Source organism: Opisthocomus hoazin, chromosome 8, assembly GCF_030867145.1.
Source record: "Opisthocomus hoazin isolate bOpiHoa1 chromosome 8, bOpiHoa1.hap1, whole genome shotgun sequence".
Taxonomy (NCBI): domain Eukaryota; kingdom Metazoa; phylum Chordata; class Aves; order Opisthocomiformes; family Opisthocomidae; genus Opisthocomus; species Opisthocomus hoazin.
The window spans coordinates 74967727-74992519 of NC_134421.1; the positions used below are offsets into that span (position 1 = coordinate 74967727).

General features: G+C 63.1%; 1 protein-coding gene across 1 annotated transcript in view; it reads right to left on the reverse strand.

Moving 5' to 3' along the window:
- The window catches only part of SHANK3 (SH3 and multiple ankyrin repeat domains 3), a 386587-nt gene extending 362334 nt beyond the window's left edge, over positions 1–24253 (reverse strand). Inside the window, exons 1-2 of the mRNA XM_075428667.1 lie at positions 24179–24253; positions 13975–14024 (exon numbers count right to left, since the gene is read on the reverse strand). The gene's annotated coding sequence lies outside the window, so the exon portion shown is untranslated. The remainder of the gene's footprint in view (positions 1–13974; positions 14025–24178) is intronic.
- Positions 24254–24793: the final 540 nt, after the last annotated feature.

Sequence of the window (24793 nt, forward strand, 5' to 3'; positions counted from 1 at the left end):
CTAATTACAGCCCGGAGGACCCTGCCTGCCCGGCTCCCAGGCAGGGACAGGCCAGTGACCGCCCTGCCAAGAGCAGATGGGATGCTGGGCTGAGCCCTGCAGGGCTGTGCACGGGACTGTGTCCGGTCCCTCACTGGCTGGGATTCAAGGCTTTAATCTACGTGACAATCCTCAAACAAAAATAGCCCCCAAACCACTGAGAGCTGGAGAGATTTACGGTATGGCCTGGATCCGTCCAGGAAATGACTAATGGCTCTTCCTCCGGCCCTCCCACCCCGAGGCCGAGGGACCGCATGAGGCAGGCATCGGTGAGAGCCTGACTCTGCCAGGGCCACCGGCCCCAAGCAGCTCTCCCAGCTGGAGCACATCTGCTGCAAATGCCCTGCACCAGGAGAACCGGTGAGACAGGCAGGGGAGGATGCACCCGCAGACCTGGAAGTTCAGGGTCACAGGGGAAGTCTGACAGGTCCTGGAGCACAAGCACTGCAACTCTGTGGCACCAGAACGGAAATCACGGTTTGATCATGACAAACAATGAGATCAGCCCAGGAGCAACCAGCTCATCTCTGCGCTCCTCCTCTCACAGAATCCCAGCATGGCAGGGGTTGGAAGGGACCCCTGGGGATCCCCCAGCCCAGCCCCCTGCCCAAGCAGGGTCACCCAGAGCAGGGGGCACAGCACCGCGGCCAGGCGGGGCTGGAATATCTCCAGAGAAGGAGACTCCACAGCCCCTCTGGGCAGCCTGGGCCAGGGCTCCGGCACCCTCAGAGGGAAGAAGTTCTTCCTCGGCTTCAGCTGGAGCTTCCTCTACTCCAGTTTGTGCCCATTGCCCCTTGTCCTGTCGCTGGGCACCACTGCAAAGAGTCTGGCCCCGTCCTCCTGACCCCCACCCTGCAGATATTTAGAGGCATTTCGAAGGTCCCCTCTCAGCCTTCTCTTCTTCAGGCTCAAAATCCTAGCTCCCTCAGCCTCTCCTCACTGGAGAGACGCTCCAGTAAATCTCTCCTGTAATCCACACTCGCACCCCTGCGCTGAGAGCAGCAGGGCCCGTCTGCCTGCTGCTCCTTCACGGACACAAGGACCAGGGAGTCTCCAGCTTCCCCTGCACCCCAGGCTCCCACCACCTCTGGTCTCTCAGTGCTGCCCTGGCGCGGGTCAAGCCTTTGCGCCCAGACTGAGGACACAGTACCGTGACAGTTTCAGTCATCTCCAACCAGTCCCTTTTTAAGGTATGACAAAACATTTTTGTCCATCAGCAAAGCAAGCCAAAAACATGCCTTTCCAGGGTGCCTGTCCCACAGCAGCTCTCCTGCTGCATCTCCCCAGGGTCTGGGAACAGCTCTCTAGCAGGGCAGTGGGGCAAGAGGAGACAAGACTGGAGGCATCAGAAAGCCCCTTGCTCCACGGAGTGCACAGCACAGCCCATCCTGCGTCTGCCCAGGCCCCAGGCAGAGCCATGTCGGAACTGGAGCTCCGCAGAGCACGCGCTGGGTCCGAGCAGCTCGCAGGTCTCGGGCGAAGGGATGCAGGCTTCGAAACGGACAAGGCCACCGGGCAAAAGCGAGGACTGCAGGGAACAGGCTGGGCTCTGCGGCGTTGAGTCAGGGACACCAGGAACAAGGTGGGGCTGGTGAGGGGAAGCAGTGGGTGAAACGACCATGAGTCACAAGCAGCCGAGAAGGAGCCGCTGGCTCAGGTCTCTCTCAGCACAAAAGACAAAAGGAGCAAGAGCGGTCAGGAAGGGAGACAGTAACAACGCCTGGGACAACGGGCCAGAGAGGGGAGCACGGGAAGTCTGAACCGGGACACCAGCAGCCGTGGCCTGCACGCGGCAGAGTCACATCGAACGCCTTGAGGTCGAGAGAAGAAACCTGCAGCCCTGCGAACGCGGGTCCACGGGGCCTCTCCGGTCTGCTGCCAGCGGCGTGCCGGGGTCCTGGGGGACAGGCGATGGTGGCACAGCGCTCGGGGAGGCTGGCCCGTCCTCACACGCGCACTGAGACACAGCAGCACCAGGACGCACAGCGCAGGGCTGGGCCCTGGGTAGTGCCCAGCACCCTGCGACAAGGAGCTGAAAGCAGGACAGGGACCACACAGACCCATGGCAGGACCCGTCACAAACCACGCACAGCCCCAAGAGCCCGTGGGAGGAGGCAAGTGAAAAGGCCCTAATGAGATTAGAAACAAGAAGAGGAGGAACACGAAGTTCTGCTTGGAAAAATGCACGTAGTAAGGAGACAACGCATCAGAAACACAAGCGACACGTGTCTGACTGCATCCCGCGGGCACGCGACCACACAGAGGCGGGCAGACAGACGGGACAACGGCAGCACACGATGGTGTCCGCCCTCACAAGCAGCAGAGCAGGAGGAGCTCCTGCAGCTGGGGCACCTGCACCTCCACGGCGCTCGTAAGGACCTGCGAGCGGCAGGAAGGCTGGAGCCAGCACAGAGCAATACTCCTGACGCAGACCCATCTGCCTTGAGGGCACTGGGGAAGGATCCCGAGCTCTGTCCGTCACCTAGAATCACAGAATCACTAAGGTTGGAAAAAACCTCCAAGATCACCAAGTCCAACCGTCAACCTAACACCACCATGTCTGCTAAACCATGCCCTGAAGTGCCATTATCTACACGTTTTTTGAACACCTCCAGGGATAGTGACTCAACTACTGCCCTGGGCAGCCTGGGCCAACACCTGACCACTCTCTCAGCAAAGAAATTTTTCCTGATACCTAATCTAAACCTCCCCTGACACAACTTCGCCATCGCCTCTCGTCCTGTCGCTGGGTCCTGGGGAGCAGAGCCCAACCCCCCCTCCCTGCCCCCTCCTGTCAGGGAGCTGCAGAGAGCGAGAAGGTCTCCCCTCAGCCTCCTCTTCTGCAGCCTGAGCAGCCCCAGCTCCCTCAGCCGCTCCTCAGGGGACTTGTTCTGCAGCCCCCTCCCCAGCCTGGCTGCCCTTCTCTGGCCACGCTCCAGCCCCTCCATGTCCTGCTGGGAGCGAGGGGCCCAACGCTGAGCACCGCACTCGAGGTCACATAGGCAGGGTCCTGCCTCGCTGCCAGCGCCGGAACGCGCGTGGCTCCCAACCCGCTGCCTTCCTCCCCACCACCCACTGCTCACAGGAGCTGAGCGGGAGATGCCACCACCGGCGCTGCGCATGGCCTCAGGCAGCTACCCTCAGACACCACCCAGCAGCAACGAGCGGAGCACATCTGCCCCCTAAACCAGTCCTGCTGCCAGGCTGTCCCCGTGGGCAGCGGTGGCTCTGCCGCGTGGCCTCCCTCCGCCCGGCCTGGCAGCGGCACCCGTCCGAGCCTCTGCCTGCGGTCTGCTGCCTGTAGTGCTGCTCAACGACTGCCGTTCATCGATTTTTATTTCTTTCCGTTTTTCTGTCTTGTTATTCACTAGTGGGAGAAATTAAATGCTCCAGATGGTAATTGTCAGGATCATTCTTGCTTTTTTTCCCCCAGTCTTCTGGTACCTCATTAGTTCCCAATAATGTTTGAGACACGACTGTGAATGGTGGGAAAAATGCACTGGCCACCCCCGAACTCCATTACAGACTTGCAGAGTCATTCACATTCATTTTCTCTTATTAAATCAACTTCTCTGCTGAGGAAAAAAAAATCACTAATCTTGAAAAAAGATACAAGTTGAGTATCTTAGAAATTATAATCCAATGAGTCTTATTCTAACACCAGGAAAAAACGGATAAAAAATCATCAAAGAGAGTTATAAAATCTTTCAAGAAGATTTTATAGTGACAGGAACAAATCAGTAATGCTTCCATCAAAGAAAGTCACGCCTCACTAGTCTAGTAGAGCTCCCTGCACGTGCCACCAGGAGCACCAATAAGTGAAGCCCAGAGCAGAGCAGTTTATCTGGATTTCCAAATGCTCTTTGCAATAGCCCTCAGAAGAGGTTGTGAAGTCTAGCCACCTTTCTCTCTTAACGCCGTGAGAAACAGCATTCCCTGATGGTCTGCCCCGCTCTCCACCGTTCCCGGTGTTACGGAGTCTAAGCCACCTTCCCTGCCATCTCTCACAAACCCCTCCACCAAGGGCAGCCACGCCACGGGGATCACCCCACGCTACGCTGCTGATCGTCGCTCTGGCATCCGCAGAGTTCTCCGTCGGGGCTCCAGGTCCCCCCGGGTTAGAGGCAATGCAGAACCACGGCCGGCACTCAGCGCATCACCGAATCGCTTCTCTGGAGGGAAGGCATCTGGCTGGGAGGATCGGGGAAACGCGCAGTGCTAGCACCTCGGTGGTGGGACCTAGCAACGTGCCACAGGTAAGATCTGAAGAAGACAAGCAGCCCCAGGGCATGATGAGAGCGGGAAGAAACCACGCACTCCGCAGCAGGGCTGCCAGCTGGAACTGCTCCTGAGACCGGGGAAGCTGGCACGTCCCCGGGGAGGAGGGAAGGTGCTGCCGCTCCGTCGGCTTGCTGGAGCCCAGAGAGGGGTGCAAAGACCTGCGGCTGTCATCCATCGGTACCAGGTCCTGCAGCCTGGCGCGAGAGCCCAGCTCCGTGCAGAGCCAAGCCCGGCCAGCACCGCGCTGTGCGAGGGTGGGAGTTGCTCTTTCCGTTCTCCGGGACAGGGCTGCTGGCACCCCAGGCACCACGTCTGAAATCCTCTCACCAAACTCCTTCCTCCAGCTCTCTTCTCGCTCTCTCGTCTCTTCCTGGAAAGCTGTTTCAGCCCCTTCTTCACTGTGATGGTTAGAAATGGCCTAATTTCTAGCCCACACTTTCACAGCTACTTTACCCTGCTCTTGCGTCAGCATGGTGTGTGAGCCTGTGCAGCTCTGCTCTCCTCCTTTGCTTACATCCGCATTCATACACATATCAGAGGCAGCAATTAGGTCGACACTCAGATTTCACTTTGCAGGCTAAACAAGTGCCACTCGTGGTCTCCTCTTGCCTGGCAGACCCCTTCCCCCAGGGACACGCCTGGAGGGACTGACAGGCTCAGGAGGGGCCCCGCTCACAGGGACCAGTCGCAGGCTGGATTCGTGCTTAGGGACACCCCATAACGCACTCCCAAAGCAGTCCTGCGCACGGCTCGTGCCTTCCAGCCATCGAAACCCTCGTCACCCAGAGCGCACGTCGCAGGCAGGTATCAGCTCCTGCCCCAGCAGCAGTCCCACGGACGCTCACAGCCTGACAGGCAGCACTGGAGACGAAACGAGGACAACAGCGGCTAACATCTCAGCAGCAGCAGCAGCAACCCTTCCAGAACCAAGGGAGGTCTCACAAGTCTCAGCATGGGGGCAAAGCAGAGCTGCGCACCTTCTGCATCTTCCTCTGCAGGGGCTGTTGGCCATGGACCCATTGAGGCCACCAACACCCGAGTGGGTTAACCCGCACCCAGCCACCCTGCCTTACAGAAACCTCTAAGCACCCGTCTACTGCAGCAAGCAACGCAGCCTGCCCGAGACCGGCAGTTTTCCCTGGCTGAATCAGGGTTAAATTCCCTCCTCTTCCCAGCACCTGCTTTCCTGCTGTTCTGCCTCGGGCTTCACCTCTCCACGCTCAGCCCCAGGGGCTCTCTGACCCCCCCAAAGGCCTGGCCCTTAGAGGAGCAGGGTCTCCTGAGACACGCAAGCGAGGAGTATCCAGCTCGCCACATCCCCAGGTGTGCCAGCACAGCACAGCCAGGGCCGGCGCGTCGGGCACGGCACGGGAGCTGCAGGCAGCGGCTCTCCGGCGCGAGTCCTGCTTCCCTGGGAGAGATGGCAGGGAGCAGGCAGGGAGCAGCAGCTCGCGCAGCACTGACCCGGCGGGGACCAGGGCCTTGGGCTGTGCCGACGGGCGTGAGAAGCGCGCACACCCCAGCTCTCCCCACGGCCACGTGCCGCACCAGGGCCCTGTGCTCCAGGGCTCCTCGTGACGCACCGGGGCTGCGGGAGGATCACAAACGGGGGGCAAGGGGAGCTCCAGCATCCGTCTGCGTGCCGCTGCCAGGGCGGGCGCAGAGAGCGGCACACAGGGCTGTGGCTACTGGGACCAGTGGAAATGGGCCCTCTGCACTGGGGCTGTTGCGGCTGCAGCAGGAAGAGCTGCTGGGGAACCGCCTCTGCCCCACCGCTAGCGAAAGGGCCGCCCAGGACAGACCTCACCTGACTGAGTCCAGCTCAGCACCCAGGCAGCTGCACTGGGGACAGGGCAGCACGCCCACCCGCCCGCCCCAGCATCAGCCCTGCCCTGCCAGACCCTGCGGACGCAGCCGCGGAGCCCCAGGCAGCGCCTGCCCCTCCGGAGACCGGACCCAACGCCCGCTCCAGCAGCTCCCACGGCACCCCAGGCTCCGCTCCTGCAGCAGCACCGAGCCCTGCCCTGGCTCTGCTTGCAGGATCTACGCAGGCTCCCCACCACCCCCAAGTCCCCCCAGGACCCGGGAGCCCTGGGTCACGTCTAACTGCCCTGCCCAGAGCCCCCAGCCCTCCCACGCTGCTGCAGCGAGCCAAGTCCTCACCTCAAAGCATCGGGGAGCGTCCGACCTCGCTTGGCCAGCAATGCCCACGGGCCGACAGAGCCGTTCTCTTGCACAGGGCAGGCGTTACTGATTTACCAGGGGCGGCTGCAGCTGGAACGCACGGTCGATGGCTGCTGGCACCGCGGAAGGCATGGTGGCCTCCGGGGGGGGGATGGGGAGCAGGAGGGACTGTGCTGCTCTGCCCCGGCCGCGGGGCCCGAGCTCGGTGCCCAGGCTGCCTGGGGCTCCCATGGGCCAACCTCCCACCGACCCAGGGCTGGTCCTGGGATCCTGCCAGCTCCATGCTTGGGGCTGCCAGGCAGGGCCCCGCTCAGAGCCAGGGCTCCGTGGTGCTGGAGCCGTCCTCATCGCTTATCTGGGCACAAGCAGGTCAGTTGGCCCTGCTGTTTGCCGTGGCTCCGTCCCAGCCCCACGTGACAGGAGCACAAAGCCATCCGTACCAGCCCAACCTTGTCCTTTGCTACCACTGCCCGTGAGCTCCAGAACCGACCATGCGGCCAGGGGCAGGAGCAGGCACAGGACCCTGCTTCCTGTGGCCCCAGACTGAGTGTCAGGATGCACAGAGGTAACGAGGAGAGGGAGCAGCGCTCGCTGATCAGCCTGCGTGTGGCCACAGCGTACCACAGCACCTGATGGGTAATTCTCCTGCCGACTGATCTTCTCTCTCCATTTGCTCGGGTTAGTGGGTCACTGGGGATGTGCGGACGATTACAGGGCAGGTCCCGCAACGCACCGCTCCTGGGAGCAAACCCGCTGGGCCAGCACTCGGCTTTCCCAGGGTGACAGTGGAGCGGTGCCGACCCCAGCGAGGGGCAGCGGGATGAGCAGCAGCATGCTATGCCCACATAGCACAGGGCTGGGAACACCAGGACTCATCTGGGTCTTTGAGTGCCCAGCAAAGAGGCAGGGGCACCTCCGAATTGCCTCCGCACACGCGCAGGTAGAGGCAGCTGCAGTACCTGGCTGGTGGTGATTTGTAGGGGATCCTGTCTGCAGAGTTCTGGAGCAATACTCTCTGGCACAGGGGTTCCCAAGAGTTGTCCTTAGTAGCTGTCCTGCAGTCCCGCAGCCCCTCACCACCCGCCCATGTCTGCTGCAGGAGAGGAACCCAGTGCTTGGTTGACAGAGAGTGTAGTGCCACAAAACCACAGGAGCCAATTCCCCACTGGCACGGCCCCAGGGCAGACCCACTCGGCCAAAGCAAAGGCTTTCCTCTCGCTGCTGCCACTGTCCCAGCTGGAGCCAACTTAACAGGTCAGATAGCAGTAATCCCTGGCCCGAACCACATATGGTTCCCACCGGTCACAGCCCTGCATGGACCCCTGGCTGCCCACCTCCCACAGGGCCACGCATCCCCAGCTCCAGGACACGACCGCACCACCTGCCCCATCCCTGTCCCATCACGCCATGGGGGACGCAGGACTGCCCTCCGTGTGGAAAGGAGCCAGACCCCTCGGAGGTGGCCTGATGGGTAGCAGAGCTCCCTACAGCCTGCACAGAGCAGAGCAGGAGCAGACAGCCACAGCCAGGACCCCCGGCCCCGGTACTGGACGAGCAGCACCCACTGGCTGGTCCCAGCCAGGAGGAAGGAGCACAGGCCAGCAAACCCTCTCTCTGTCCGTGCTGTCCCCACACGGGTACGGTGCTATCTGGCGCCAGGCACTGGCCACACAGCCCTGAGCATGGCTTGGGGCAGCACAGCCACTCTCAAGCTCAGCCCTGCCTGCGGATGGCCATGTACCCCTTCCCCTTGGCAAGCTGGGCAGGTAGGACAGTGGTCTGGTGGGCAGGACAACACGTGCATGCTGAGGCTGCACCACACAGGCGTGTCAGAAGCAGCGTTGGGACACAGTGGTTTGGTCCTTGCCCCTACCCCTGCACACTCCCTTCCACCCCTGGGCGGGACACACAACACACAGGCAGCCCACACTGCCAGCTGGCCCAGGCTAAAAGCGAGCCTGTTCTGTCCCGACGATTTTTAGCAAGAGCAGCTCACAGCTCCAGCTGTTCCTGTAGAGCAGAAGTGGCGATGAACAAGGACACCAGAGCAGGAATGAGAGGGTGGAGTGGAAAGTCTGTAACCCAGCCCTAGCCATACATGCGGCCTCTTAAATCCAGGTTTCTGTCACAGGGCCACCTTCCCAGGGTCTGCTGCTCGCACGCTGGCTGCCTCCCCACCCTCTTTGAGCCAGCCAGCTCCTGGTCTTGCATAGGAACAGCCAACTTTCAGGCAGCTTTGGGTTTGTAGCACCCCAACCTCATTCCTTGGGCAAGAGCATCTCTGTGTGGGGCTCAAGGCTCCTGCAGCAGCAGCGAGATGCAGGCAGCTGTCCCGGCCATGGTCAGCATCACTGGCACACTGCCCACATGAGGACAGTCCCTCAAGCCTCCCAGCCGGCGCTCACTCCAGTACAAATCCAGAGTGGAGAATCATTTCCCAGACACCCCCTTTTTTTCCTCCAACTGACCCATGTCCCAGCTCTCCCCAGGCTCTTCTTCATCAGAGATGGGGCAAGTCTCCGCTGCCTCCTGCCCTGCAGCTTCCTTTAACATCTGCCCCAGTTCCCGACAAAGCATCGGTGACCGTGGTCCTTCCTCCCAGGCTGCCCTCACGCTTTGCTGTGCAGCACATGCTCAGAGCCAGCCCCGCGGGCCGTGCAGCACCCCAGCCTGTCCTCCTGGGACCCCACCTCAGGGTGCACCCAGCCTGACGGAGGAATAGGGCCTGAGGAAAGGCAGAGGTGGCTGAAGGCTTTGAAGCTTGCAGGACCATTGAAGCAGCTGAGACCCATGGGCTCTGTGTGCTGTGAGGGCAGCTCACTGGAGCTGGCACCACTAATGCAGGGCTCCAGGGATGTGGTGACTGCTGCTCTAGCGGGGAGGGTGTCCCTAGAGCCCCACCGCCACGCAGAGCCTGCCCCAAGCCTGTCTCTGCAAACCACAGGTCCTTCCCTGCTGGGCATGGAGACCCAGGCAGGGACAGCACGTGGCCGGCCCAGCCCTGGGCCCTCAGGGTCTGCAGAGCCCACCAGAGCCCATGGTCTGTGAGGCAGCTCAGCACCAAGAGCTGCCCGTGCAGCCTCTCCCATCCTGGGAAGGTGTCTCCAGAGCAGGAGCCAGGGGACGGCTGGAGCGAGAACAGCCTCACCAGGAGGCATCAGGGATCCCGGGGGCTTCGCACACTCCCCCCGCAGTAACTCTGAGCGCGAGCGGTCCGTAGCCATAGGAACATCACTTAACACAGTCACCTTGGTAACCACAGCTACACGCTCTCACGGAGCACGTGCAAGGCCCTGTGCACCCCCGGTCGGGGTCCCCGATCCCCCACCCACGTTGCAGCCGCTGCCTGCCCAGTCAGCAGGTCACGGTGCCGCGCGGGACCGGTGTGGACAGGTACAGACCGCTCCTCTCTGCTGGCCCTGCACCGTCCACAGCACCACCAGAGCAGCTGGAAACCACGCCAAGACCAGAGCAGGGAGTCAGACCCTCCTAGAGTCCCGTGGACCAGCCTGGCCACAGCCACCTCTGCCCAGATGTGTGCACTAGATGGACTGGCATCTGCTCCTGTCCCACAAGCCACTGAAGCCCCATCAGCTCCTCGTATGGAGCCAGAGCATAAGGACCCACACACACACACTTCCAGCCACTGGTGCAGGAGAGGAGCATCCCTGGGTAAAACACACGGGAGGACATAGCCAGGAGGAACAAGACCCTGGAGCCTGCCCCATCACAGACAGCTGGCAGAAAGCACCTCTGCTCCCTCCATCTCCCCACACCACCGCTGGGCACAACTGCCGGTAAGCACAACCCAGGAAGGTGGTACAGCCCCAGAACAAGTAAATCCAAGCGTCAGGTTCCCAAATCTCCTGCCCCCATCTCAGGAAGCACCTCTGTGTCCCTGCACAGCGGGCAGCAGGCACAGACCCAGCCCCTTGCTGCGCGGGCAGTACCACGGCCAGGCTGAGCCAGCCTGCCATCCTGCACAGCTGCAGGGCTGCACAGCCGGCTCTCGGGTCTGCCCCGTACCTGCTGCAATCCCGCACCGTTCCTCCACCCTCCCAGCTCCAGCTTGGGAGGAGCACCACACAGCAAGAAGCAAGAAACCCAAGGACCTCCAGGAATTACACAATCCGCGCAGCAACTCAGACAGCCCTGCTGCTGCCAGGACCTACAGCCCCCTCATCATCGCCACCAGCAAGGTCCCATCACCATCCCCTCGCTCAGCCCCGTCGCAGCACAGCTCCCGCACCACCCCAGCACCCCAGCCCCGCAGGCACCCTGGCCCTCCTGCCAAAGCTCCAGGCCCCAGCAGCAGAGCGCAGGGTCCGGGGCTGCCAGAGCTGACCCCGCGTCTAGGAGCTTGTATCTGACCTGCTCCAGGGACTCGGTGCTGCCCGGATGCAGGCGCTACCCAGAGCTCGTGTCGGGGTGGCTGCCACCCCAGAAAAACATCTCGCCGTGCAGGAGCCCCGCCAGCCTGGACACACGGCTCGGCTTCTCCCGCTTAGCCCGTGGGTAATAGGATAACGCTGGCTCCATCTGTTTGTCTGGACTCAGACTCTAATCGCCTCTCCAGCATCGCTTCCCGCCCTGCACCCCCGCCCGCAGCCCCGTCCCCCTGGCAGGGCAGCACACGGCAGAGCCGCTGCGCGGGCGGGAGTCGGGGTGAGGGTCCGGGCAGCGGCCAGCCGGGCAGCCACAGCGGGAACAGAGCGGGGCAGGACTGAGCCAGGGAGGAACAGGCTGCCCAGAGGGGCTGGGGAGTCTCCTTCTCTGGAGATATTCCAGCCCCGGCTGGACGTGGTGCTGTGCAGCCTGCTCTGGGTGACCCTGCTTGGGCAGGGGGTGGGACTGGGGGATCCCCAGGGGTCCCTGCCAACCCCTGCCATGCTGGGATTCTGAGCCAGGCCCCTGGTTCAGCCACAGCCTCCCACAGCCTCCAGTGTCCCACTGGCCTGGGCTCCTGCTGCAGCAGGGAAGGACGGTCCTTCCCCTCCAGGGCGAGGAGCAAAGCCCTGCAACAGGGACTGCCTGCACCAAGCCCGGCTCCACGGGGCCCTGCTCCTGCTAGGATCTGCTGTTCTGCTGCAGAGCGAGGAGGACCCGGTCACAGCGCTGTCTTCTCTGGAGTGATCCGCTGCAAGTGTCCAGAAACGATGCTGCCACAGCAATCGGACTCAGGCCCTGCAAGTCATGGACGTGCTCTGGAGCCAGGCAGGACGGACTTCACGGCGCACACCAGCCGGTGGAAGAACAGCTCGGATAAATGCCCACCTCTCAGGACAAACACAATTCATCCCCACCGCACACGTTCCAACACTGCACCTGCCCCGCGCTGGCAGCCGGTGCTCGCAGAGCCGGCACGGCCCCACAGCGCAGCGGGAAGCACCCCTCGCAGCCCCCCAAGCACAGCGAGGCGCAGCGAGGCGCAGCGCGGCAAACGGAGACGCGCGGCGCAGCCCGCGCAGCGCAGCCGCCCCTGCACGGACACGCGCAGCGCAGCCCGCGCGACAGCCCACGCGGCACGGCCAGCCCCGCACGGGCAGCCCGAATTATCCGGAGGATTTACCAGGTGAAGCGCAGCACCTTTCAGGGGTCCTGAGATGAAGCTGCAGGCTCTGAAAAGAGCCTGCTGAAGCCAGAGAAAGCACCCACTATTCTTGTGCATTAGCATTTCGTGCTTTCTTTGTTTCATCCTCTGGTTTCCAAGCCTTCACCCTGAAGCCTGGCACACACTGCTTGCTCAGCCTACCCAGCGCACAGGGAGCAGGGGCTGGCTGAGGCTGAGACTCTCTGAGCCCCAGCCCCACAGAGGTGTCCATGTGCATGGGGGTCCCTTGCTTCTCAGCTCGTTCCTGCCCTGGGGTGGGTGGGACACGGCAAACGTCTGCAGCGAAAGGGGTTGGCAGGGCACAGCCTGGGGACGGGGGCAGCAGCTGGAGTCCGGCTCCCCTGCAAGCCCCGGCCCCAGTTGCACTGGTGGACAGCGAGCAGTCGGTGGGAACACACCCTCAGGGACACACTCCAGCTGTGCACACCCGGAGCGGGAACAGCGTCAGCCAAGCCCACCCTTGGCAGGAGCCAGCTGGTACTGTGCCAGATAGGGGCTGGGGTCCTTGCTGGGCACCAAGAACCTCTGCGGAGGAGGAAGAGAGCAGGCTGCTCAGAGGAGCACGCAGAGGCCAGCGCAGAGCATGGCCCAAGGGCAGGAGGCTGGGCCTACCACCAAAGAACATAGGGCATGCAGGGGACAGACCAGCCCCAGATCAGGGGCAGACAGTTGTCCTTCGCCACCTCCCGCTCCCGCTGCACACCTCTCCCCTGCCTTTCCCCAGCCGTGTCTTACAGCTTCAGCTGCTTCTCCACCAGCTGTGGGCAGTAGCTTCCCCTCTCCTGTGTTGTCCCTCACGCTTCCCTGTCCCCTTTGTAGCCTGGCTGCACTTTTCTCCCTCCGTGCCAGACTCTGGCCCTACCACAGCCACAGCAAGCAGCTGCTGCATCCCTCCCCTGCCCTGGCACGAAGCATGTGCCGCCCCTGCCCTTGCCCTGGCATTCTGGGGCAGGGACACCCAGCATTGCTTCTCTTCCCTTTGTGGAACGTGAGTCTGGCACCTGCCAGCAACGGTGCTGAAGGTTCACTGTGCACATACGGAGCTGGCTGGCCTCACGCCACGGCGCTGCAACTCCCCTCGTGCCAGCCTGGCAGCCGCCACAGAGGCGGCACCGAAAGCCTGAACGACTCGGTGTGGCCAAAGAAATTGCCTTTTGCAACATGCTGCACATTCACAGCCAGGTCCCGTCAAGACCTTGCCCTGGTCTGTAGAGCAGCGTGCAGGCAGCACCCAGTCCGTAAGCACGGCTGTGGGGTGGCACGATCACCAGCCACACCAGCGCCGCAGACGGGCAGCGCCTGCAAAGGGTCCGGTGTCCTCAGACAAGGCAGAAAAGGGCCCCATTGCATGAGGCAACACCCGAGCAGCCAGGGCTGGAAGCAGCACCCACACCTGCGTGACATCCAGCAGCCCTCCTGTCCTCCCAGACCAGCGGTACTTGTCCCAGACAGAGACCCTGGATCCCAGCCGGATGGGCCCAGGCAGACCCGGTTAGCCAGCCTCCCCTGGAACCTTTCTTCTTGGTGCCTCCTCAAAGCACGCCACGTAGCAATGATCCACCCAACTCGTAACTGCTTCTGCATCGCTGGCAGCCTGCCTGAACGTGTCCCATCCCCTGCAGCCTGAGCCCTGCCGTCCTTTGCCAGCCCTCACAAGCCCCGTTCCTGCCCCCAGCTCTCCACGCAGCTGCCCCTGAGCACCACAGCCAGGTCCCCATCCCCACAGCCCCAGCCAGGCCGTCCTCTCCCAGGACAAGGCTGCACAGCCCTCACCCGCCTCAGCCCTCTTCCCACCACCTCTCATCGCGAGGCCCAGGGTGTTTCTGGAGGCAGAAGGGGAAGGACAGAACAGTGCTCACCTGAAATGACTGGCACTGGCACAGCGTCACAGCACTCCCTCTTCATCAACCTGCGGACAACAGAGAGCAAGGACAGCATCAGCACAGCACACGCATGGCCCCCGGGCTTGCTGCGCCCATGTAGACAGCAGATCTCGCCTCAGGACAGCAGGGAGGTCAGGACACGCAGGGCTGGGAACAAGAGCATCCACGGAGCAAACCTCCTGGGACACCAGGGAGAGAGGCAAGGTCACCCACGGCTTGCGCCAAGCCCCGCCGCCCCGCAGCGTCCCTGGGCTCCCTGCACACGCAGCGCCGCGCCCCGAGCCCTCCCGCCCGTGCCAGCCCACGCTCGCCCCGCAGACACGCACGCCCGCTGCCCCGCGGAGAGCCGCAGGGCTCTGCCCCTTGCCCAGGCGGGCTGGAGGGCTCGCAGCCCCTGCCCTCGCCGGCCCCGCAGCACGGCTCAGCAGGACCACACGCGAGGGCAACGCAGCTTCCCGAGGGAGCAGCCCGGGCCCCAGCGCCTGGGAAGGGGGGCAGGGACCCCCAGGTCGGCAGGGACCTTCGGGCACCTCGACTCCTCTGCTCTCGGGCAGAGTGCCGGGTGGGATGCAGCCTGAGGGCAGAGGCAGGCTCCAGCTGAAATGCCAGCAACGCCAAGGGTCAATTACTCCGCAGGGTCGACCCTCTTGCGCAGGACAAGCAACAGGGGACCAAAGAGCTGAGCCCACCTCCAGCAGACGACGGGGCGAGGGCCCCAGGCTAAACTTGGGAACAGCTGTGGGCAGCCAGGAAAAGGGAAAAGCGTACCCATAACGTCTCTGCTCTCTTATGTGCTGGAAAAGTGCATGCTCTCTCTCCTCGCTTCTCATTAAAGATCCTTTCTGGGTGAGTGGCTGAAATGGCTGCTCTGTTGCAGAAAATTAAAAATGTATGACTTGGGATTTCTTGGAGCACGCCTGTTGTGCTGCAGCTGGTGTCAGCAAGCACAAGGTGCTGCGGGGGAAGGGGCCGCGGCAAGGATCCCGATTGTGCAGAGAGCTCGCGCTGTGCCACGTGGGCAGCTGGGGTGCCACCAGGCTTTAAACATTTTATAAGAAATACTCCAGCCTCCACCGGCACCGGGATCACAGACATCGCAACGCACCCGGAAAATTTAGCGGCTGTTGCGTGCCTCCCTGTGAAGTGATGCTGCTGAGGTCCCCGCGGGGCCGCAGCACGATGCTCCGGACACAGCTGCCACTGCCCCGCCAACTCCTCTCTTGAGAAAAGCTCACGGGACACCTGTGCCATGAAAACAGAGGAAGCCTACCACAGCTCTTTACGTAGGACCTAAACAAAATAGCACAGGACATGTGCGCGTCCTGCTCGGACATTCAGTGACCGCAGTGAACCGAGTCTCTCCTCTGGCCCTTAGCACTAGGAATACAAAGACTGAAGAAGGCAGGCGGCGGGGCAGAGGACTGCTGTGCCTGCAGGGACATCAGACCTCAACGAGCACAGCCTCGAGGGCTTCGGACTGCGGGGTAACACCCCTGGGCACAGGGCGGCACAGGCTGGGACACCTGCACAGCTTCCCTCCCACCCATGTACCACCCGAAATCCCTCACTGCGGCACAGAGCACGATCCGGGGCCAGGCAAGGGCACAGACCGGTCCCAGCCCTCCCACCCCACCACTGCCAGCGGTGCCAGGAGACTTGTTTGCTGCAACCAGGAGGCTGGGGTGAGGGGGTGGGTTGTGCGGTGCAGCAGAGTGGGAACTCCCGGTCCACCACAGGCATCTCGGGCAGCTCGTGCTCCCAGCCCACCCCACCGCCTCCAGGCAGCCTCAGCCCAGGGACGTGGTGGGTTTGGGCCGGAGCTACACAGCATGGCTACAGCTACGTGTCACCAAAGGCGGCACAACCCAAACACCCCATCATGCCTGGTGGCTCGGCTCCACACCCTCTGGGTCTCCACATGGGCATCAGACGGGCAGCTAACCAAACCTCACACACGGCAGTCATCTCGAGCACGGGAGCCTTCCCCAGATGCACACCAAGGCCCCAGGTGATGATGGCTGCTGGCACAGCCATGGCACCACCCCGGAAAGCCAAGCTGCGAGCCCCAGGCAGCACCTTGTCCCAACCCAGCCAAGCACCAGCTGTACTTTACCCCCTGGGTCTGGGATGGCTGGAGCAGCGTGGGCAGCACCGGGGGCGAAATGGGCAACAGAGCACGTGAGGAACAGGTGCCTGCAGAGCCATCACCCTGGGCACAGCCCCACACATCTGATGGGTGCAGGACTGGGCACCAGAGCTTCCCAGGAAAACGCAAAACCAAGGGGACTCAGAAACAGGAGGCAAGAATGACCAAAGGGCAAGAAAAACTGTCACAAGAAGAGAAAGGAAACAGCAGAGATTGCTGCCTTAGAAGGAGGCAAATGAGAAGGGACGCAGATAAAAGGCTGTAACATCCTGAACAGTCTGCAGAAAGGAGATGACACTTCTGCTCTTTTCATCTCACAGCACGAGGGCAGCGGAAAATGTCACGGGATCTCACACTAAGCAAAGGAAATGCCTCTCCATATCGCCTGTAACGAGCTGGTGTAGCTCACTGCCGCAGGAAGCCCGTGAGGCCCACAACGGTGCAAGCTCCCAGCCAGATCTAGAGCGTTCTGTGGGTGAGGACACCAACCCCAGTCGCTCACCAGCAGCAGCAGCAATCTGGCGAGGCTGCAGCCCGCTCCTGAAGGCTCTGCCGCAGCCTGCTGACGGCCCGGACGGGCTGGTCCCCGGTCCCACTGCCCCTCTGCAGCCCTGGGCAGTGCCAGAGGTGGGCCAGGCAGCAGGATGGTCCCAAAGGGTGGCTCTGAGCTGCAGAGTGGCTCCCAGCACCAGCAGCGGCCTTGCCCAATCTCCAGCAGGACGGCTCTTCTGCCTGGCTCTTGTCCGCACCACCTCCATCCCTCCCTGACCTTCGGAGCAGACCTGAGCCAGCATGACAACCTCCCGGGCTCCTCCTGAGCTGGGCCTCTCAACCACCATCTCTTCTGTCCTTGTGTGACAAGGGCCTGCTGGAATGTCACCATGGGAATATACATCCAGTAACGTCAAAGGCACCAATCTGCACAGGGAGCAGCTCAGGAGATAAATTAAATGCTTATAACATGAGCATCTTCTCCCAACCCTGATAACAGGCAAAGAAGATTTATGAGTTTATTATTGGACCTGATAAATTAAACTCTTCACAGAAGAATAAATTATGCAGATGATCCGCGATGTATTTAGACTGCAGCTTGCACACTGGCAGGATCCTGGCCCTCGCAGTCCCCGAGGACCCTACCGTCTGTGGAGCCAGAGGGGCCCTGTTCAGACGAGCAGGGAGAGCTCCAGCGAGGCTGTTGCTCCTCTTGCTCATGAACGGCAGATCTGCCTTCCGCTTGTCTAAGTCTGACCCTTTTATGGCGCGTGTCCGCATTCCCTGCTTTCCGTTCAGCTTCTTCCCTTTCTGGGACAAGAGGCAAGGACTGCAGGCCCACAGCAACCACGGCAGCTGGTCCCCAGCAGTCTGACAAACACAACATGATCCGAAATGACAAGTCAGTGGAAGCAAAGCTGTCCCCAAGACAGAACTGGGAGCTGGGAAGCATCTGGAGACTTCTGTCTCAGGAGGGTTGTGGGAATGCCCCTCTGCACGGAGAGGCGTCCGTGGGGTTACGATGGGACACACTGAGATGCTTGTGATCAGGGTTCACACAGAGCGGACAGGCCTGTTTCTGCCTCCTGAGGTCCTTCAGAGCCCTGATCCCACAGAGGGACAATGCTGCTCGGTCTCTCTCACAAGCGCTGTCAAGGAAGCCATTCCAGTTGCTCCAGACAAGAAACACAGGCAAAGTCTTCCCTAGCAACGTGGCAGCCACGCTCCTGGGCCAAGGGCTGCGGTGCCACGGGCAGGCACCAGCACGCATCTCTGTCCAAGACCAAGCTCAGCCACTGGTCTGGCCATACTGCAGCCAAACTGCCACCGCAGCACGGCACTGCCTGGCACAGCCTGCTCAGGCACAGCCGCTCCACGTGGCCCCACCGTCCCGTGGAACTCAGGCTGGAGGCTGGCAGACAGTCAGGGTGAGCTCAGGTATGGCCACCATGTTCCCGCAGGCTCCTGTCACAGCTCCAGGGATCTGAAATTCTGCAGAGGAGCCGGGGACACTGAGGAAGGGGTACAGCCCGCAGCCCCCAATCCCCAGCATAGAATCATAGAAAGTTTTGGGTGGGAAGGGACCCCTAAGGTCACACAGAATCACAGAATAGTAGGGGTTGGAAGGGACCTCTGTGGGTCATCTAGTCCAACCCCCCCGCCGAAGCAGGGTCACCTACAGCAGGCTGCACAGGACCTTGTCCAGGCGGGTCTTGAATATCTCCAGAGAAGGAGACTCCACAACCTCCCTGGGCAGCCTGTTCCAGTGCTCCATCACCCTCAGAGAGAAGAAGTTCCTCCTCATGTTCAGACGGAACTTCCTGTGCCTCAGTTTGTGCCCATTACCCCTTGTCCTGTCACTGGGCACCACTGAAAAGAGCTTGGCCCCATCCTCCTGACACCCACCCTTCAGATATTTGTAGGCATTTATAAGGTCCCCTCGCAGCCTTCTCTTCTTCAGGCTGAACAAGCCCAGTTCCCTCAACCTCTCCTCGTAGTGGAGATGCTCCAGTCCCCTCACCATCCTTGTAGCCCTCCGCTGGACTCTCTCCAGTAGCTCTTCATCCTTCTTGAACTGGGGAGCCCAGAACTGGACACAGTACTCCAGATGAGGCCTCACCAGGGTAGTGTAGAGGGGAAGGAGAACCTCCCTTGTCCTGCTGGCCACACTCTTCTTGATGCACCCCAGGATCCCATTGGCCTTCTTGGCAGCCAGGGCACACTGCTGGCTCATAGTTAACCTGTCATCCACCAGGACACCCAGGTCCCTCTCCGCAGAGCTGCTCTCCAGCAGGTCCACCCCAAGCCTGTACTGGTGCATGAGGTTGTTCCTCCCCAGGTGCAGGACCCTGCACTTGCCCTTGTTGAACCTCATCAGGTTCCTCTCTGCCCAGCTTTCCAGCCTATCCAGGTCTCGCTGAATGGCAGCACAGCCTTCCGGTGTATCTACCACACCTCCCAGTTTGGTGTCGTCAGCAAACTTGCTGAGGTCATCTAGTCCAACCCCCCCGCAGCGAGCAGGGACACCGCTAACTGGATCAGGTTGCTCAGAGCCCTGTCCAACCTGGTCTTGAATGTTTCCAGGGATGGAGCCTCCACCACCTCTCTGGGCAACCCGTTCCAGTGTTTCACCACCCTCACTGTAAAGAATTTCTTCCTTATATCCAGCCCAAACCTACCCTGTTTTAGTTTAAAACCATTACCCCTCGTCCTGTCACTGCTGTCTCTACTAAAAAGATTGTCCTATATTCCCATGCACACCGGGAGCTGTAGTCCTGTCCTACGAAGGCCAGGAAACATTACTTCACGCTGTAAGGACATGGCTGAGCCTCCTCCGGGCAGGGAAGGTCCCCCCGGCAGCCCTGCCCGCGGTCGGCTTCCGCCAGAGCTGAACAACAGTGTCCAGGACCGCGCACTCGCGGGGCCGCTGCGCTTCCTGCCATTCTTTGCACTCCCCTGAGGATGTCTATAAAAAGCAGAAGAATCCAGACCTGGAAGTCTAAACGACTCCTTAAAGAAGCCGGGAACGCCGGGCCCCTTCCCGGGGAGGGAGCCTTGCGGTCCCCGAGGCGGTGAGCGGCTGCAGGGAGGTTGGACACAGCCCGGGACCCACCGGTTCTGTCCTGGCGAGAAGCACAACCCCGAGCCACATTGCACCCTCGGGTTTCTCGGTGCAAACAAGGCCCAGCCAATCACCAAACCCACCCCCGCGCACCGACACCTCTCTGCAGTCACCCACCCCGGCATGAAGGAGCACCCCGAAGAACCAGCCCCTTCCAAAGGAGCAGCCCCTCAGAGCAGGGGCTGGGGCACAGCCACCCGGCCAGCGACACAGGGCTCGTCAGGGCTGCAGGACGCTGTTTGCGGGGCGTCCCGGGGGCTCGGCTCTGCTCGGGGAGGGACGTGCTGTGGCGAGAAGCTGGCACTGATGGGCCCCCTGCCCTGTCCCAGGCTCTGTGCAGCCCCGTTCCCACCCGAAGTCACCCATGCAGCCACAGCTGAGTCCACACCACATCCAGAACCACCAACTCACAGAGCTGCTGCCAGCGAGGGGAGAGCGGCTGCTGCCGGAGAAGATCGTTCAATATTTAATGACAGAAGAGTCTCCTGACGACCTGCTTCTCGGGTGACAAAGTCCCCATCCATTCTGCTCCCCACAAGGAGACGGGCAGCCCGGCTGCTGGCAGTGGCACAGGCACCCCATCCTCTGCAAGATCCTGGAGAGACTTCCACAAAGCCAGCGCTGCCTGCCCTTCCCACGCTGCCAACGGGAGCCGAGGCACTCGTGAACCAGAGCCTGCGCCCGTTGTCACAGTTACAGCAGCTCAGCTGCGCTGGGGAGTGGGATGGCAATTTGCTCTTTGTACCCGTTTTAGCTGCACGGCCTCCCCCCGCTCCCACGGCAGAGGGGTCCGCGCCCCACAGCCCTGCCCACCCCACGCTGCCGCTGAGCCCCGCTGCACCCCGCAGCCCCTGCCCCGTGTGTCCCCTCGTGTGTCCCCCCGCAGCTCCTGCCCCGTGTGTCCCCCCGCAGCCCCTGCCCCGTGTGTCCCCTCGTGTGTCCCCCCGCAGCCCCTGCCCCGTGCGTCCCCCCGCAGCCCCTGCCCCGTGCGTCCCCCCATGTGTTCCCCCGCAGCCCCTGCCCCATGTGTCCCCCCGTGTGTCCCCCCGCAGCCCCTGCCCCGTGTATCCCCGCAGCCCCTGCCCCGTGTGTCCCCCCGTGTGTCCCCCCGCAGCCCCTGCCCTGTGTGTCCCCTCGTGTGTCCCCCCACAGCTCCTGCCCCGTGTCACCCTGCAGCCCCTGCCCCGTGCATCCCCCCGCAGCTCCTGCCCCGTGTCACCCCGCAGCTCCTGCCCCGTGTGTCCCCCCGTGTGTCCCCCCGCAGCTCCTGCCCCGTGTCACCCTGCAGCCCCTGCCCCGTGTGTCCCCCCGCAGCCCCTGCCCCGTGTGTCCCCCTGTGTGTCACCCCGCAGCCCCTGCCCCGTGTGTCCCGGGTGCCAAGGGCAGAGCTGGGTGACCAGAGCCCCCCCCCCCGGGCTGGGGAAGAGCCAGGCGGAGGAGCCCGGAGCGGGCAGGACACGCCTGGTCCCCCTCGCTGCCCAGGAGCAGACCCTTCCCCAGCCCCACAGCCCCGCTCGCCTCAGCTCCTTCCCATCTCCTGGGCAAAGGGGCAGCGGGGCAGGAGCCAGGAGCGCTGCCGGGCAGCCGGCCCTCCCGGCACGACCCACGCCTGGAATCTTCCTCGGCCCGAAGGCAGCTGCCAGGAGCAGCTCCGCTCCCACGTCCCGGCCCCCGCTCTGCCCCAAACGCCGCTGTCACCCCCGGCCCCACTGAGCCACACGCTCCGAGCTGTGCCGGGGCCCCGCGGTGCCTCCATCAGGGACCCCCACCCCGCCGTGACGCCCCGGCTCCACGCGCGCCCGGCGAGACGGGAAGGGGACCCTCACCCCACACACCTCGCAGCCCCCTGCTCCGCTCCCCAGCGCTCGCACACCGTGCCTCGCCGCTCGCACACGCGCTCACACGCTCCCGCGCGGAGGCAGCAGCGATAATTTTTAGCTGGTGGGAATCTCAGCAGAACACTCCGTCGCGGGCTGCTGGCGCGTCCGTTCGTGCGCACCTCGGGAGCGCAGCAGCGGCTGAAGCCAACAACGCAGTACAACACACAAACAGTGCAGATATGCATTATTCATATCATAATACTAACAATATTAAGAATACTTAGGTGTTACATGAATATTTAGGAGTTACACGCTGTACCACAGAAAAAAGGTCACTATCTGAAAAAAGGTCCTTGAGTAATATTCTCCTTTGTGCCCTTTTTTGCCCCCAAGCTCCTCTCGCCTCACGCCCTGCGCGTCTGGCACGGCCAGCTTCCCCGCAGAGCGCTGCGTGCCGGTGCAAAACACTCCAGAACTTCGTAACGCATTTAAGCGTTGGTATAAAAAGAATTTATGGAAACTGGTTACGTGTTGTGTACATTGCCTGCATGTCACCACTGAGACAGAGTGACAACAAAAGCTTTTAGTGAAGTTTATAAAGTTCTGGTGGGGAAAGACCCTACCGCACCGCAGGCAGGAGCCGCCCCTGCCCCGCACTGCTCCCAGGCCGGCCCGGGCTCACGGCCCGCGCGAAGCAGCGCGCACACCACGCACCGCGCCCCAGGCTCCGTCCCGCAGCCCCCAGGTCTCTATCCCCCACTCTCAGAGCACGGGGTCTTGTGCCATGTCCACATCCAAGAGGGCCACAGCCAGCATCGCTTGGCCAGCCCAGCAGACACTGGCCAGCAGCAGCTGCACGTCCTGGGCACAGGCACCTTCAGGAGACCAAGAGACGACCACAGCCCTGCAGAGGTCAGCGCCCAAGTCCTCAGCTCCTCTCCTTGCAACCCGAGACTCCAGCACGAACACACAACAGCTGAAAGAACGCCTTGCCTGCTGGCACAGCAAGACATGTCCCCACCACGCCTGGCACAGGTACTGCTGCAAAGCCTGCTCATGTTTGACGAGGTTCCTCGCAGATGCCTGACAGATGTAACCCTTACGTCGCTGCAGGCTGTGAGGATCTCTGCCCAGAGACGTCAAGGCAAGAAACAGCAGGTACGGTTCCCGTTTAAATCCTCTTTGCTTAAATCCATCGCTCCCTTCACGCTGTCATCCCGATTTACACGAGCGTCCACGGGCACTCGTGGGTACCAGCATCCGTGCACTCAAACCCAGCTCTGGAGTTTCCTGCCTCCTTCACCCAGCTTTGGAAGAGCAGGAGAGTGGCAGACTCTCACCTTCCCAGCAGTTTCCCAAGACATCAGGGACGGGCAGAATCGCAAGCTGAGCCGAGACACAAGAAGACAACCGCACAAATCCCCCCCACAGGGCTGCCCACCACACCCCGAGCCCAAAGAAGAGCTCCTCATCCATGGCAGGCTGGGGTGGAGATGACTCGCCACACAAATTGTGCTTACACACAGACAACGGCGCGCAGCAGAACGGCGCGCTGAGCTTCGTGCACAGCGGAGGGAGGGTGGGCAGACAGGGACCGCCAACAGGCAAGTCACAAAAGCAATGGCACAGGCTACCAAGCCAACACCATGCCTTCAACAGAAACCCCGTCTGCTAAAGGCTTCCGGGCCACACCGCAGGTGTCATGGTTCCCCCCTCTGACGCACGCTACCGAAGAGCGGGGCTCCGGTTCCCCAGCACGTACCCCCAACCACAAACCACGGCCCCTACTTCCCAGCACCGCAAACCACGGCATCCATTGCCAGGCACACCGAGCTCGCTGCAAATGGCAGCCCTCACCCCCAAACAGACCCCCACCGCGGCCACAGCCCCTGCGCTCCGGTCCACGAGCCCACCACAGCCACACCACAGCCCTTGCTCCCCAGCACGGACACCCCGGTTCCAACCACGGCTCCTGTCCTGAAGCGCCCACAGTCCAGTGCGAGCCACGGCGCCTGGCCCCAAAGACGTCCCGACACAACCCACGGCTGCGGCCACCCCGTGAACACATCCCGACGCAACCCACGGCTGCGACCACCCCATGAACACATCCCAACGCACGCACCCAGCCGCTCACCGCAGCCCCTGACTCCCAGTATGCGCACCCAACCACAGCCCCCAGCCCCATTCACGCACCCAGCCGCCCACCGCAGCCGCTCACCGCAGCCCCTGACTCCCAGGGCCGGCACCTGACCACAGACCACGGCCCCACGCACCCAGCCGCCCACCGCAGCCGCCCACCGCAGCCCCTAACTCCCAGGACAGGCACCGACCACAACCCAGAGCCAAGCCCCCCGTCACCGACGCCCCGGGCTGCGCCCCGCGGCCCTGCCCCGCACGCACGCCCCACCGCAGGCACAGGGCCCACCCCGCGACCCGCAGCCCCCGCTCCCCGCACCTCCGCCACCCCCGCGCCCCCCGCCCCCTCCCGCCCGGTGCCACCGGCGCCCGGCCCCAGCCCGCGACCCCCTCCCGGCGGGGCAGCCCCGGGCCCGGCCCGCAGCGGGCAGAGCCCCCCCCCCCGCAGGGCCGCCCCCCTCGTACCTGCGGGGCGGCGGGCGGCGGGGCCCGAGCCACCATGGCAGCGGCGGCCGCCGGCAGCGGGCGAGGCGCGGGGCGGGCGGGGCGGGGGCGGCGGATGCTGCGCGGGGCCGGCCCCCGCCGCCGGCAGCGGGCGTTAAGTTTAAGGGGTCGTCATGGCAACGGGGAGCCGGTGCGCGCGGGAAGGGGCGGGCGCAGGGAAACTTCAGAGGCGGCTGCTCCGGTCCCGGCCCCGCCGCCCCGCGCCGCCCCCGGGGGTCTCCCCCCGCCAGCTCCCCGCTGCCCCGCGGCCCCTCCCGCCCGCCGATGCCCTCCGGCACCCCCGGCCCGGCCCGCGGGGACGCGCTCGGCCCCGGGAGGAGCCGTCGGGCGGGGGGAGGGGCGGTGCTGGCCCGCAGCGCACCCCGCGCGGGGCACCCCGCGGCTGCGGGGCCGGGATGGGTCAGCGGGGCAGGCCTCCCCGCGCCGGGGCTCCGGCACAGCCGCGGCACAGCCCCACGGAGCTGCCCCGCGCTGCCCCACGGATCTGCCCCATGGCGTAGCCCGAACTGCCCCACAGCCACAGCCCAGCCCCACGGCCCTGCCCCGCGCTGCCCCACAGACCTGACCCACAGCCCA